Below are 16532 nucleotides of genomic sequence, written 5' to 3'. Positions count from 1 at the left end.
CTTAAAGATAAATAAAAAGAAAGTTCAATTATGAATACGATGTTAATTGATGTGAAAAACCGAATTTGCACGCTGCTCGTCGATTCATATCTCTCATCCTTTTAACAGATCTTAATATATATATATATATATATGTGTGTTTGTCTGTCTGTCTTAAATTTGTAGAGAATAGCAGTGTGGTTGTTAAAACGGTAATCAACACGACACGTGTCGACGATTTTGTGTTGAAATAAGGAAATATCTATGTGCCTGAAGCGCATTTCGCTCACTCGCCATAAAGATACTTTAATAACGATGTAAAATAATAACAATTGTATTCTGATTAACGACGCACATCAAATACGTACAGCACCGCAGGATAAACTTTTTTACTCGGATTACGATAAACTTATTACGGTACTAATGACCAACGCTAATGGATGAATAAACACGTTCGATCGAACGCTCTTGCTATTACACTCGCTGCTACATAATGTCGCTTTTTTCAGAACGTCAGGATTATCAGTGTCAGACTTCAAGAGATGAAAAAACTACGATAATTTATACGAGACAACGCGCTTGTATATCATAGCATTTTTTTTTTCACGCAAAAGCGTCATATGGTTGTTGTTCCGCCAGGTGACTATTCATTTTTCAACTGGAAGTTATATGGCTATCTCGAAGATGTTTATAGAACTCTTCGTCTTGTTACGTCAAATATACCTATATTATTGAATTATTTTCTAGTATTTATTGTGTGCACATTCGAAGTGTTGTTTTAATAATGTATATTTACCGATGATCCGCGAACCGATTAAAATTAATTTAATTATTATTTTACGAACGTCTCTTTACGATCTCTTGTACAAATATTTTAAACAGCATAGTCGAAACCAAATAAAACAAAAATCAAAAAGTAACTTATTGCTTCCTAACTTACGAGAGTACACTTGTGATATAATAGTAAAACAAACAACGTGCATTAACATCCAGGCGGTGAAATAATTAGTGAATTCTCTTTTATGCCGCTCCGGAAATGCGACGTCCACGTATGTTCGCGCGAAATTTTTTTTTTAGATATTTATTAGAATTCTTCAAGATAACAGGTCCCCCACGGCACGGTGGCGCATGATGTTCGGAATGACTCTACCAGTAGCATGCGTGACATTCCTTCAAGGCAAGAAATGGTTAAATCTAACTTATGAACGCCGCGGAAGAGTTTGCAGTTTCTAGTCGGATCTTGTCTACAACGGTACGGAAATTATGCTGGCGGCGCGTTCAGAGGCAAGGAAAAAAAAAAAATTCGCCGTTTACGCTTCACGAACCGTCTTACAATATTTTCCTCTTTTCTTCTGTCACATATATCTAACAGAATTCTGTTTCACATTTGATAGACGTATAATACTCACATATGTGTCGTAAACTTGAGTTGATAAGTTTATTCGTAGAAGAAGAAGAAAACAACTTTTATATAAAATAGGTACATGTGTATATGTATATATACGTGACATTTTACATTCTATTTTATTATGAATTTGATTCGATCAAATATAAAGTTATGTTATCTCAATACGAATATGATTTACTTATCTCACGCTTTTCTATGAAATGAAGTTATCTCTTTCGTATTACTGTTCGTATTACTGTTCGCATTACTGTTGTATATATATATATATATATGAATGCGTACAGTATTATATTCGCAACTGTATTTGAAGCAACGGTAAATTTATATGAATCACGATGGAGGTGGGATTCATTCGGTGACTTATGTACTGGTATAAAGTACGCACTCCTCTTCGAGCAGTCATCTGTATCTTTTCAGGAGGCGTTGCGCTCGCAGCACGTTCGTTTCATTGATGCTTTGCCACGAAGGAGATATGCGTATTCCAAGAAGAATAGGCTTTTCTGGCACGCAATGATGCACACAATGCGCATCCTACTGATTCTTTCTAGAGGCTTTTTCAAGTACAAGAATGTAGTAAAAGTGTTGTCAATAATTTTTTATACATTTGGTAAAGAAATTATTATAAATTATTATAATATTGCTTCGTCAAAAGTAATGTTACATCACATTCTTTTTTAATACTACAAAATCATTAATCTCATTTACCTGCCAACGTTTTAATGAATCGATCTAATTCATTGCCTGACAATAAAATTTAACGATTGAGTGAGGCAAGAAGCAAATTGCATTTTACTCTCGTACGTGACATGTAACAAACTAGTAGTCTACGATTGTACAATCTTAGACGTGTTTTCAATAACTCCCGACTGTGTGCGCTAACTTATTTGACATCGCTAATGCTTTGCTTAGAAAGCAGTACAGCAATGTTATATAGAAATGTCCTGCTTTTTCATTCAATCAACAAAACAATTATCCGCGCAACAGAATAAACGAGGTAACGGGTATCCGAGTGGACGCATCATTGTTAAGCAAAAAGTATTAACTGTTGGTAAAACAATTTTGTTTCTGACTGCGGTGTATAATAGAATACCGGTAAACCTTGGCTAATATTTCTAACCAAACTTCTTTCGAGCGCTTCCTTCTAAAACAAACTAATTATACTTTAACTAATTTTGCAACGTAGAGTTTGCATTAGAAACAACTGCGTGAAAATTTAATATAACAGTTGTAACTAACAAATGAAGATCACAGGGGAAGAACTTGATAAGTCAATTTTGTTCGATTTTCTGTTTTTTAATGTTATTTGGTGGTTAAAATGGAGTATCTTAATTATCTAAAGCGAGAGAGAGAAATTTTTGATAAATTCCGAGATATAAACATTTTTATAAAACATGTACGTGTAACACACAAATACATATACGTTTCGAACTTTAAAATCGCTCTCTCCTCTAAAATTACGAAACTGTGACTTATCAAGTTCCTTTCCTGTGGTCTTCAAATGTTAGAACGATAAATAACGGTCTTTAATTATTAATAAATTAATTAATACTTGTTGGATTTCACCAAATATTTATCAGAATCAAATTAATATTTAATATAAGCAAACTAAGTGTGCCTGATCTGTGTATCATACACAGTGTGTGTATAATATCGTCACTCCCTACGTATAATTACATAAGTGTCACATATGGAATTTTCAGTTTATTGCATAGTGACACTTAGAAAGTCATGTTCTTTATGGTCACCAAATATTTAAAAAAAATATTTATAAGTAAGGTGCAAATTTGAAACCGAAAGATCCCTAACTATAGGGAAACATATGAAGCTCTATACTTTTAAACTGCTCTCCTCTAAAATTTGCGTTTTGGAGTTACGGGATTATACGTAGGGAGTGACGATATGTGTGGAAAATAATCTATTCAATTTTAGCATAATTAAACTATTTGCAGTCAATCTATCGCAGATAATTACAATGCAAATGATGTCAGGGCAAAGAGCTAAATTTTGTCTTCACTTGTATTTAGCGCTTTATTACATTAGCCATGCCATCGAGTCAACGTTAGCTAGCCATCGCGCGCGTAGATTCATCCGGTCATAGCAAAACTCGCTACATTGGTGTAATATAATGATCCATTAATTAATATTTATGCCCTGCCCACAAGACCGTGACGCTTCCTTTACGTATATATTAATTCTAACGCGATTGTACACACACACACACACACGCGCGCACACATACACATACATATTTGCATTATTCACATTCTGAGTCTTATTAAGACCGCGATCACGGCGCTTGTTTCAGATGAAGGAAAGAAGGGATTCAGCTTCTTATTTTATCGAGTTTTATTGAAGCAATATACATATATATCTCTTCTTCTTTTGGATCTAACAACCTTCGTTTTGTCGATGCGTATCTTCCTTTAAAATGGCTTCATCACGATTACTTCACAATCATCCCCCACTTCTCTCTTGTCGATCATTATTCAGCTTCCTCGAAATTTTGTTGACAGAATTTAAACAAACAAACTCTCTGTAGTAAGATCTTGTGTGTAAATATTATATAAATAAATAAATATATTAAAAATGAACGATATAAGTTATTGAGCTCTTACATTATTTTCGAAATTTTAATTAAAAAAAAAAAATTAATTCGACAGATATTTGTATTTCAAAACTTGTTTGCGTCAGATACAATGAACATTAAAGAATTGAGTTTCTATGAAATTTGAGCACACTGGTAAATTTATTTGTTGGGGCTAATTACGAAGACTCATTTGTGGTTGCTGATCAAGATAACGAGCGTGTTCCAAGTATTGCATAATAAACAATAGCAATTATGCTTGTTGCGATGTGTGCGTGCCTTGATAATAAAAAAAGCGTGCTTGAGCGTGTTCGTATTGATCATCGCGCCGTGACGCTCGCATTATTGCGCCGATTCTACGTCTTTTTTGCGAGCTATACTTCACACGAACTTCCGCACTGTAAATGTGCGATACAATGAAAGAAACTCAAGTTAGAGTGTAATATAAATCGAATATTTTATAATAAAATCAAACTTGTGTTTGAAAATAAAATTTCTTTTCTTCTCAAATTTAAATGTATTAATAAAAAATAATTTTTCTATGTAATAATAAAAATAATTTTCGTCTTATGCAATACGAATTGAAATAATGTCGTGAAATACTGTCATTCATCTTGAGCTTTACCGCGTGTACACATCGGTGAGCGAACTTGCTAACAGGCGCGCACTTTCCGTTTCAACTAGTCTAGTCTTGATGTAAATGTATATGCTTTATTACCGCGGCAGATATATACGCGAAGGTGTGGTGCACACTAACTAGAAAATGAAAGGAGTTTCACCGAGAACGATAGCGAATCAGCTTGAAGAGCAGAACGGCAAGATGAAAGATTTGCAACAAAAGAAAAAATATAAAAAAACATCAGAAAAAGAAAGAGAGAGAGAGAGAGAGAGAGAGAAAATGAATAAATCAAGAAAGTGATAATTAACAAAGTCAGTAGAAACCGCACAGTATAAATATTACGCTAGTTTTTCTCGATTGTTATTATCTACTTTGCAATCTTATTTACACAAAACAGTTTTCTAGTCATAATAACTCAATATTTAAGATTAGATCAATAAATAAAACTTATCTATTTTTTATTCACTGATTTATATTTATTTGTTATTTATTAATTTATTTGCTCTTTGTTGATTATTTGCTCTATGTTGATTAATTTATTTGCTATATTTGTTTACTATATATATTTGTTTGCAATACGATAAAAAGACGGGCGTACTTCGCTGATCGTCTTGATTGCGCATAGCGTTCATTAAACATTTTCACTGCTATAATTCATGTTTGCGAACACGATCGTATGATATCTCAACCCCGCGTGTGGTGGGCTCATCCGATCGTTAATCACGCGCCTATTCTTTTTTTTTTCGTTTTTTGATAAGGCCGTGAAGTATATTATACTTTCTGCGCCGCCTCATACATATGTTGCAGCCGCGACAAGGAGCCGCAATTACAAGCAGCTTAACAGCTCTTTGATCGCGCGCAGCGTCAATTGAAAACTTGTTTTCCTCTTATTCTCGCCGAGCTGGAAGAGTTAAAAACCTGGGCCTTCTAGCTGACGCTGATTGCGACTTTTCCGCGATTCTAACCGCGACTTAACAGTCTTAACACTCCATATGGCGAGCACGAGCGCGAGTTAAGTGAGCAACGCGCGGTATCTGCATCTCTCCGCGGTCGGCAACTTTGCACGTTTCGCAAAGGAGCTACGTTTTAATAGCCGACACGTGAAATCTTGTTGTTGATCTATCGAAGCTTTTCTTTTTAAGCTACCGGCGCGAGCGCGCCTAACATTTAGACGATCACGACAAACGTTTTTCTTGTAGATATTCTTTGAGCAATCAAGTCGTAATTTCAAAGACGAGAAAATGTACGCGAAAATTGTACGTGATATTGGAAAAAATCGTCAAAGCAAGTATATTTTCAAGATTTGTAGATATCGTGTAACATATAAGTTTCTTACGTGAAATTTTTTTTGAAGTCTTTTCTTTCTGCTTTCTTGTTAGTTAATTTACGTTTAAAATAATACGAGCGTCGCACGTTAATGAAACGTCGCGATAATAAAGACAGAATTAGAATTTGCATCGAGTCGGAGTTAATAGCACGTCGTGACGACGCACACTTTCATTCTCTCGCGAGCGCGCGCGCGCGAACAGAGAGTGCACGCGTACACAGAGAAAAAGATAAAGAGAAACGTCGCGCGCGTAATAGTTCCGGTAATTAATCCATCACCGTGGTAGCGAACTTGTAATTACTCACCGTTAATCACAATTTTATAATTATCTAGCTGGTCTATATGCACATTTGATATCGCGCGAATAAACGAAATCAATGATCAAGTTCAAAGGCACGTGATACAATCTTTAATTTCCCGCGTATAGTTTTCCCAATGCAACACAATAATAATCAACATATATAATTACACGAAATCTCGTTATTCCAAGACAAAAATTCGAGCGCCAAAACATTAATTTGCATTATTATTGTTAATAAATAATTGGAAAGTTTTGCGCAATGTGTATATTAAGTACACAAGTTGACTCTCCAAATATATTAAGATTATATAAAGAGACGCTTTCTGTTTTCTGTTTCCAAAACCATGCAAAAAGAAATCGTGAAAAAATTCAAGAGAGTCGCTGCTTATATAGATATATTAAAAATACAATTGAAATATCAAATCACAAATCCTCACTTGATAATAAAATAAAAATGACTGCTTACTTAATTTAATTTTATTAATTATTAAAAACTCACGTTCACAATCACGCCATTTTATTTATCATTTATATTTGGATATACTACTATTGAACCTGAAGAAGTACTTTGTCATATTGTTTTGTTAATTATTAAACTTCTGGTTATGTGTGTTGTGTGTGACATTAATTACTAATTTATTAATAATTTATTATGTATGACACACACTGTATCGGTTGTGTAGATCGCTGAATAGAAAAAAATTAATTTGTTAATTGCGTGATATCAAATATAGTCCAATGTGGAATATCTAAAAGTTACAAATTAATATAAATGTGGTTATCATTATTATTCACGATATATTGCCCGAGAAATAATATATAATAATATATTATAATACACACAGTCATTTATCACAATTACGCGTTGTGTACTTTTGACTTATCACTTTGATTCTTCAATATCAGATTTTATGCATGTATTACATGCAAATTTCTGGTTCTCTTTGTACGTAATTCTGATGCTGAAGACAAATCGATAACAAAAGCTGTAAAAAATTATAATATATTGTATCTTACCTTTCGGCGTATCATTTTAATTATTATTATTATTTTTCATTATTATTATTTTTAATAAAGAGTCATTAGATTTTACACAAAGTGTCTTCGTCAATTATGTACGCGCCCGCACTTAAAGTTGCCGAGACTTAACGAGGTATATGTGAGAATATTTGTAACACTCTCCCCGTCTCGAGTGAAAGCGTTTCTGTTACTCTGATAAATACGCATCTAGCATAGATTCGTTCGGTCAATTTTCAAATGCGATATCGTATTCTCTTATATTCTCTCAAAGAGGCAGTTTTGATTAAGATGACCTGGATTGCTCGAAACCGTTTTATTTCAGCTTTCATTCCCGGTCGTGTGTGGATAAATGCTCACCAACATGTACGGGATAATTAAGTGCGACAGCGAAACACTTAAATATCACCGGAATCGGCTACCAGAAGTTGGCGTTCGATGAATAATAACCGTCGAAAATTATACCGGGCTTGCTGTCGACTTTTTTTTTCTGTGTCATAACTCTCGCAACCGAATACTTGCAATTCGAGTTTAGCAAACATCTCGCACGGGCCGTTTGACACGTGTTCTTCTAAAGAAGACATCGATATTTGCAGCGCGCGATAATATTATCGGATATATATATATATATTACGATGTATAAAATATATACACGACATGGTGACAATGCTTCCGCGACAGCGGAGTTTACACATACACATCCAGCAGGATAATAATTTCTCACTCAGTGTTTGTCGGTCTTTTTGACGTGTAAAAAGCGAAAAAAATCAGAAGAACCGTTAATACGAAGAGAGATATTGGCGTGACTATACAACATCCCAAGAGTGTTAGACACATTAGAAAACACGAGATGAGCAGCTGCTTTGCATATTTCTCCGGTGGGCGTAAAATATACAAGAAGATGTTTAGGAAAAAAATTGCTACCTAACACTAAATTAAGTAGTTAAACTAAGAGTATCTTTTTCACAATCTTTTTTCAAAAAATTTTGCGCTTCATCCTTTTGCTCGCTTATCAATAACAGAATACTCAATCCTGTAACTAACTGTCAAAATAACATCTGTCAAACTAACGTAAATGCAGATGTTTTTTTTTTTTATCTCAAATACGTTCCGATACATCCAAAACTTTTATATATATATATATACATAAAGTATCTAATAACAATAATTTAACTATTTATTTAAATCTGTTTGCAATTAAAATAAATAAACTAGATAAAAAAATGCACGGATAATACAAAAATTGTTTTCAAAAACCTGTTCAATTTGTTCGATATGTAATGGTGTTTCACGTCGTGAGAGAGAAATGATCTTTCTTCGAAATAAACAGATCATGCATCTTGTGCGCTAGATCACTCAAATAGTTGTCTGTCATCTGTTGTATGTTCGTAAAAGAAATCGTTGACGGAAACGGCCGTGTGTATCACCAATCTTTTCAAAATTGATGAGCAATAAATTCACAATCGAAAGCTTTTGTAAAATAAATACATGTAAAATGTTTATTTAAAATTGTACGTGTGTGAACGGTATGATAATAAGTCAACTCATACTTTAATTGTAATTAAATTTGTTGAATTTATAAAACTGTTTTTATTTCAGAAACAGTAAATATACATTAAAAGAAAAATAACCGAAGAGCCTATGGTCTAAGTTGAAGGTGGACAATTAAAAATAACTTCCCAGATAGCCAAATGTGAAAACTCAATATAAAGCAAATCATTGTATAGATTAAGTTGCTCGCCAATTGCTGTTGTGTTGTTTTTATTTAACGCAATGAAAATGGTTTTGTCAATTTAGTATCAATATGCTGAGTTTTATTATCAATCAATTGTTGTAGCCAATGTTTAGGACATATGAGTCAGCAATATGTGAGCAATAATTTTTATTCATAAGTTGAAAAAAATAATATAAGTTTATTGCCGATGAGTTGTTGAGAACTTGGTGTTATTATATTTTGAAAACTGTTGTTGGCAAGAACATACTGAAAAGAGGATACACCCTTTCGTTACATTGCTGAAAACATATGAGTAATAATTGTGGCAAGTTGCCAACAACTTGCACTCAGTTGGCTATTTGGGTTAAAACGCATTGTATTTGTGACGACTTGTCGAGTTATGTACATACATATTTATTCAAAATTTTTTTGTATCTTTCTGTCTAACGGATGTTTTTCTATTCTATTATTTTTACATTGTATACAGTGCTGAAAATGATCACCAATAAAATTTGATCGAAACGTTCGGAATACACTGCGTTTTAAATAATTTTCGATTGTTCACTTTTAACTTGGACCATAGGCTTTTTGGTTATTTTTATTTTAATTTTTTTTTATCGAGCCGTTATTTAAATATTATTTAGTAAACATATAGAATATAAAGCTGAAGAAAATAAGTATCATAAGTATTATTAGTAACATATAGAATATAAAGCTGAAGAAGATAAGTATCTTATATGTTAATCGAATGCACGCTGTTAATTAGCGGTCTCAAATTATTTACTTCAAAGTATTTAAATTAAAAATATATAATCAAAAGTAGGTCAGGTTTTTAATTTCTATTTTATGAAAGAATAAAAACAAGAAATGTATTGAAATGCTAATATAGAATATCTTCAATTAACATAATTATATTTGCTTGTTTATAGAATAAGATTTTATATTTAATAATTTCTAGAATAAGTAATCTAGATTTTTTTTTTAGATAAAATTCAATATTGCTTAGCGAAAAAAACTTTTGCCTTTATCTTCTGATATTCTTTATATTCATATATTGAACTTTCAAAACAAGCGACTCGAATAAATGACCCAAATCATCGATCCGCTCCATTTAAAATATCAGTCTACAATAGTCGTCTTTCCCATAGCGGATAACGTGAGATTATATCTCGAGCTCCGATAATAACACGCGCGTCAGTAAGCAGTCGAGCGCAAAGTGAGAAAATCGAAATCGTGGAATGCGAATTGTGTTCCATTGCATTGGGAGAGATGCTGAGAGTTGAGACGATTCTTCTGCTAGTTCTCACGAGAGGACCGTGAAATCTATTCAGAAATACGTTCCTGATGAAGTGTGTTCAGGATCGCAAGACAGAATATTCGAGAACTACCGCTAGATAATATTTATACGACGAATATTTTTTCCTAAGCGGTTCATCAGTAAGAAAATGTATTACATAATCTCAATTTAGTCTCGCGCCCAACGGGAAAAACATTTCCGAAAAGAAAACACGTGAGGACAAACACGTTCTTAGTGAGAAATCCTTAAATTGGTCCGTTACTTACATGTTTCATAATAAATTAGTATGAATTAACGACGCAGAATATGGCATCTGATATTTATGGTAATCGTCCGAACGTGACACGAAGATTTGTTGCATCGAAGTCAAAGAAATAAGGAACGTACGGTCCAGCTAAAAGAAACAGAAAAAACTCAGGTATCAACGTAATTGTGACAGCTGTCGATTTTAACGAGGTCTTTTGAGGAACAATTTGATGTAAAAAACTTTGGTTACAGTTTGAAAAGAGAGATCAATATTTATTTTAACTTTTTTCGACATTATTGTCGAAAACGTTTTCTTTTTTGGGGCAATTATCTGATTTTTTGGCAAAACTATGTAGCAGTTGAAAACGATCTTTGCTAATTATATTTTGTACAGTCACACACGTAAAGGTGAACGTTGCGTGTGACTTGATAAAATGAAACAACAGTAATTTTGAGATTTTGCATGTCAAGATGAAACCCACGAGATGATGTAAAATCACTGCATTATTGCAATTGACATGGATAATGGATTTTTTTAGAATAAAAAGAATTTTATTGTTTTCTCTTTTATATTAATAATTTTTAAAAATTAATAATTTTAATATTAATAATTTTAAAAAAATTAAATAACACAAGCTGTGTTACAAAACTTTCACACAACAACAGAAAAGCGATTAGAAAATATAGCAACCGATCGAACTTTCGATCTCGATAATTGAATTTCCTTTTGCGGAACGATATCCGCGGCTGTAAGACTTATAGCCGGAAGAATAGTCGGGAAACACGACCGCGAGGAGCAAGAAGACGAGACCGAGACCAAGAAAACTAGAGCACCGAGGCGCGCCGCTCAAACAGGCCACCTGTTCTCTATTAGATGACTGAGGAAGTAAAGTTGCTCTTCAAGTTGGATCGCGCCTGACTCGACCTGGCTCCGCAACATATCGAGCGAGTTCTCTTGCTAGTCTTATTCAAGGGAATAAAGTGGGTGTGTAGGTAGGCGCGAGATCTATGTGGCCTTGCAAGGCCGCTCTTATGTTCTTTGATCGTTTCTTCATTTCTCGCAAACAAAAAAAATGTTAAGTTTCAGAAGAAGATGACGTATTATTTGAATTTCTGGTTGTATAAATCTTGCTCAGTACTTACTTTTACAAATTTAGTTTTACGATGATTCGAGAAAATTCTGGTTATTAATTAGCCGAAGAGTGGGAGATCGATGGGACATCTTAGCGCTCTCTATTGCCATCGAGGCCGTCATCGCTATCGATTTATCGGAATATTTAACGGTTTCGGTAATTTCGAAATAATTGCTCGAAGTGCCTGCATAAAACGTTTCGTTCTGCTATATAATCATTATAGAAATAATACGAAAGTTTTTCGATCAATCTATTTCGTTAGAGATAACTTCAAACTACAAATAAACTAAGCATATCGAAATTTGTTTAAATGTAAAAAATATGTATACGTTTAAATGTAAAAAAAAATATATATACATAGAAATAAATACAACAGAAAAAGATTAATGAGTTTCCTAAATATAGTTGTCATGTGCAAAACTAATAAATTAATATAAATTCTATAAAATAAAATTGTAATTTTCAGTTTTTTAATTAAAATATTAAAGATTTTCTAATTTAAAAACTTCGATTTTAAATTTATTGAAACATTATTTGTACTTTTATTCCGGATATGACATAAACGAAAGTACCTGTAGCATAACAGCTGTACACTGTTCTATCGTGCAAGGTAAGATTATGCATAACGAGTTGATGCATAATTCGTCGAAGATGAGCATTACAGTTACTAGCACTAACATTGTCTTGTGCGTATATTACAGCAAGATATAATTTCTAAGTACAAGCAGAATTTCAATGCTTATACTTCCTGAAAGTTCTATTTATAGCTATTTTATCATTACAAGTTTTTGTCATTACATATTTGTACAATTCCTTAAAATAATCTAGATATTAATTTTATATTCAAAGAAATAATTGTTTTTGATACATATACATATGTGTATATATATATGTATATATGTATGAAATGTTACTTTATTGACGATATTGCAATTAAGAAGAATGTAAAGTTCTTGATATTTATCAAGAATTTTTAACTTTAATTGTTAAAAATGCTTCATAAAATTTTTAAATTGAAGTAACTTTCGAATTAAATATCTTATCCGGAAAAAGAAATATAAGGCTAACTTAATATTCACAGAATAATTCTTTTTTATTTTAATAGAAATTTTTATATTTGTTAATTAAAATTGTATGCATTAAATCCTTAGTGTGTATAATAGCAAACAAATCCTTATACGTTTTAGCTTTGAATAAGAATATTAATCAAGATGATGATTTTTTGAATGATCGAAGTAATGTTTCAAATTTCGCGAAATGATATGGAATAATTATGAGTTCAAAGCATTACAAAATGATTGATAACGATATATCGTAATTAGAAGTAATCATTACCTCCCGTGAAGTTTTAGAAGAGCGGTTTGGAATCGTCAGTAGTTTGTTACGTATGTATGTATGAACAAGTGGATCTTATAATTTTTTTAATATAGTAAAAATAAAAAAATAGCATCTAAATATTGATAAAAAACATTAAACAAAGATAAAAGCTTTTAGAGTAGTTCTCTTATACTTTTCACTTTTTTGATATTTTTAAAACAAAAGTTAGAATTTTTAAAGCAAATTAACTATAAGACTATAATTATTATACTAATTGTTACAATTTTTTCATCGCAGTATGTTTCTCTTTTTTCAGTGCTTTATTAAAAAAGAACATATATTTTAGCACTAACCTGTTAAATGTCAGTTGGATGCGGCAGGCCATGCGATAAGTTTCATGGGCCGTCGTGGACACCGCAGCCGGATGATCAATGATCCCTGCAGCACGTGGACGATGTTTGTCAAGAACGATAATGCCAAGCCGTTGCGGTTTTCTTCAAATTTAGTTTATCAACAGCTGCATCACGAACGCCGAGCTTAATTTTCAGATTTAACTTACACTGTTCCGCATTACGATTTTTTCGTTAATTATTAAACAGTCCCGTATGAATCAATTAACGGTATTTTGTGACGATCGTAACGCTATAGAAATCATTTCACATTCTCTTTGTGAACTTTATATCTTTTTGTTATAATGTTTATGTCAAGTTCTCCAACTTCCGGAACAGCACGAAGAATTGATATGAACAACGCACTTTTCGTTAAATAAATATCCAATATTAGAATTTATTTGATTTCCGTGAAAAATAAAAGAACTTGGTTAGATCAAGTCGATCACGAGTTTATAACTGGTTTAGTCGAAGACGCACTGTAGCAACAGACAGCAGGTGTCGTTCCCTCCTGAGAGAATCACATTATTCCTTCTCTTCTTCTATCTTCGTTTAGTTTGTAGGTTTGTAGGTTCGTTTATTTTTTTTTTTAGATTAGAAATACATTCAGAAGAAAAAAATGTATATAAAAATAATTATATATACATGTATATATATATATATATATATATATATTAACAATATGTAAAAATATTAAATTTATCAGTCCTCTCTTGTATATTTTCTTCTCTTTTGTAAAGAATAAATTATTTTGTTTTCTCATAAAGTCTATCTTTTTGTCTTTTATTTCTTGTTAAATAATATTATTTATATAATAATGTAACTGTCATGAAGAGCGTCTTATTTTATTTGAATAATTTCTTTCTTGTTCGGAAAAAAAACTAACATCCACGAATAAACAGTACGACAATAATCTCTGGTAAAATTCCAACCGCATCTCTCACTCTACTTTCTCCGCGTATATCCTATCTTGTCACAGTGAGCTCGATGTCGACATGTCTGACAAATCCTCTCAGACGTCTTCTCTTCATCCTTCCAGTAATATCATTAATGATAACGTAAGACAGAATTTAGATAATTATTCTTGTTCTCTTCATCTTCTCGTAATTTCTTTCATTTCTCAACAACTTCACCGTCGCCGATTTACTCCCTAATCTCGAGGGATCCTCGTGAAAGGTTTGCGAAGAGACTGCAGGGTCTGCTAGGACGCGAGTCCCCGGGATGATGATATGCGGAACGTGCGATGAGCAACAGGAGACCAGCTGAGTTTCGTGGTGGATCCGTGCTGCGTGGTGGTCGGGTAGTTTGTGGCTGCGAGCACACAAGTCGAGCCTACGACACGGCGCTCAGTGGCGGCGCTTTGCAGCTCTGTCTTCGTTCTTTCGTTTCCTTGTCGCTCTTCCGAAGCTCTTCTCGTTGTCATACTCTTTCTTTCTTACATCTCCTTCTCTCTCTTCCACGGTTTCTCGCGAAGGAGATGAGGAAAATCTTCCCCCGTTGCGCCTCTCTTGTTCTACGGCCTCTTTCTAAAGCCTCCCGCTATTGCACACAACTATCTTTCTCTGGTGCTAGCAACGATCATTCCCTCGACGATCATCTTTGTCGCGCCAACGTTCAGCAAGGAATAGGAAGCGCTTCCTTATTCCGGTATGGGGAATCGCACGCGCGGTTGAATCAAACACGATTTGAATTGCGAGAAATTATTTTAAATCGCGTAATATCAACTTTTTCCTTATTTTCTTTTTGCGTTTCCCATTTTCACGCGCGTACATATGTTTTTATTGCAACATGTTGTATTTATATACTTATTTTATTAAAACATATTTTTTATATTAAAATATATTTTTCCAACTTTTCTAAAAGAACAAAAAGTAAACAAATCGCGTTTTCAATTTGCGTGTTAAAACAAAACACGCGGTATTATATTGTGCTGCGGAGCATTTGAAAGAAGGTCGGACTTTCGCACGACTCGTGCCACCTTGGACCGCACTAGCTAGAAAATCAACGTGACAATGTCGTCGTTCATGAACGAGCACGTGCTCACTCGTGCACACAGTTGGGCCCAGTTTCCGCAGCTTGTTCCGAAGATCGTCATAAACAGATCGAATAACAAATCCAACTACGCGTAACGCCGTTTTGTGAACAACTTATCCGACGCAATAGAACGGAACAAAATGCCCTTGAGGAAGTTTTTTGTTCTTCTTTCAAGACTGATTTGATATTTCTTTCGTAAAGTTTAAGTTTTAAGAATTTTTTTCGTTAAAAAAAAAAAAAAAACGTACACAAAATGTCTTGTGTAAAACGTTTCATTCGCTTTACATGAGACAGGGTGTATTGTAAGATAAAAGATGAAATTCGGTTATCTGTATATACTACTCGAGTTATTTCGTTAGCGGTCGTGAATAGCTAGCGCTGAAATACGTAGCGGCTATTGTGCGTGTCAGCCAATCAGCTGATGCCGCATATTTTCTGAAAAACACGCAAAAACAGCTAGCGAGCTGTACGGACTTGCTCCGGCTACGTGCGAGAGCAGAGACTCTTCAGCCGCCGCGCTTGTAACACGCAAATCGATTATTCGAGACTCGACTGTGAATTTGAAATAAACGGTTACTGCTTGATTATTACTTTAAGATTGGTGAGTGTTATTTTCAGTGCCTGTCATTCAGCCTATCCTCTGTGCTAATACTTCGAACTTGAAAATAAAAGATCTTTCGGCGTTATCTATTGTCTTTTCCCGCGAGCACGGTCATTTCTTACAGTACGATCTACATGATCTTTTAAATGTTACTGTCAATCTCAGTGCTTTATATGCGTAACACTTCAAATAAATAACGACACAAGTCGTCTCTGAAAGCGTAAACGTAAAACATCGACGCGTATAAAAGACGAAAATACTTTTAATATTCGGAATAACGTATATGCGTCTCGTAAGTCATCCGCAAAAATTCTTCTCGCGACATTCACAAAGAAGGCAGTTCAGCGCGTTCGTAAACCACGATCTACTGAGTTTGCGCTAATTGCATTCGTAAAATAAAAAACTTCCCCGATTCCGCCTAGATTGAACACTCTCTGAAAATATCCTATGAAACAGCCAATCTGCGTTCGCCTGTGGACGTGTCATCGCAAGCGCGTTGTTTAAAAGATTCTGGGCGCTGCAATAAGATAATCTCGAAGTAATTACAATGTGTGCACCCTGATAAT

The 16532-nt window shown here is 33.7% G+C and overlaps 1 protein-coding gene across 1 annotated transcript in view; it reads right to left on the bottom strand.

Annotated features, from left to right (window-relative positions):
• Window positions 1-13904, bottom strand: part of LOC109860059 — an 82619-nt gene extending 68715 nt beyond the window's left edge. Inside the window, exon 1 of the mRNA XM_020438909.1 lies at window positions 13296-13904. The gene's annotated coding sequence lies outside the window, so the exon portion shown is untranslated. The remainder of the gene's footprint in view (window positions 1-13295) is intronic.
• Window positions 13905-16532: the final 2628 nt, after the last annotated feature.

Source organism: Pseudomyrmex gracilis, unplaced genomic scaffold (genome assembly GCF_002006095.1).
Source record: "Pseudomyrmex gracilis isolate BER0280 unplaced genomic scaffold, ASM200609v1 scaffold_322, whole genome shotgun sequence".
Taxonomy (NCBI): Eukaryota; Metazoa; Arthropoda; class Insecta; order Hymenoptera; family Formicidae; genus Pseudomyrmex; species Pseudomyrmex gracilis.
Note: the sequence above shows the minus strand (reverse complement) of the source record. Positions and strands in the feature narration are given on the sequence as shown.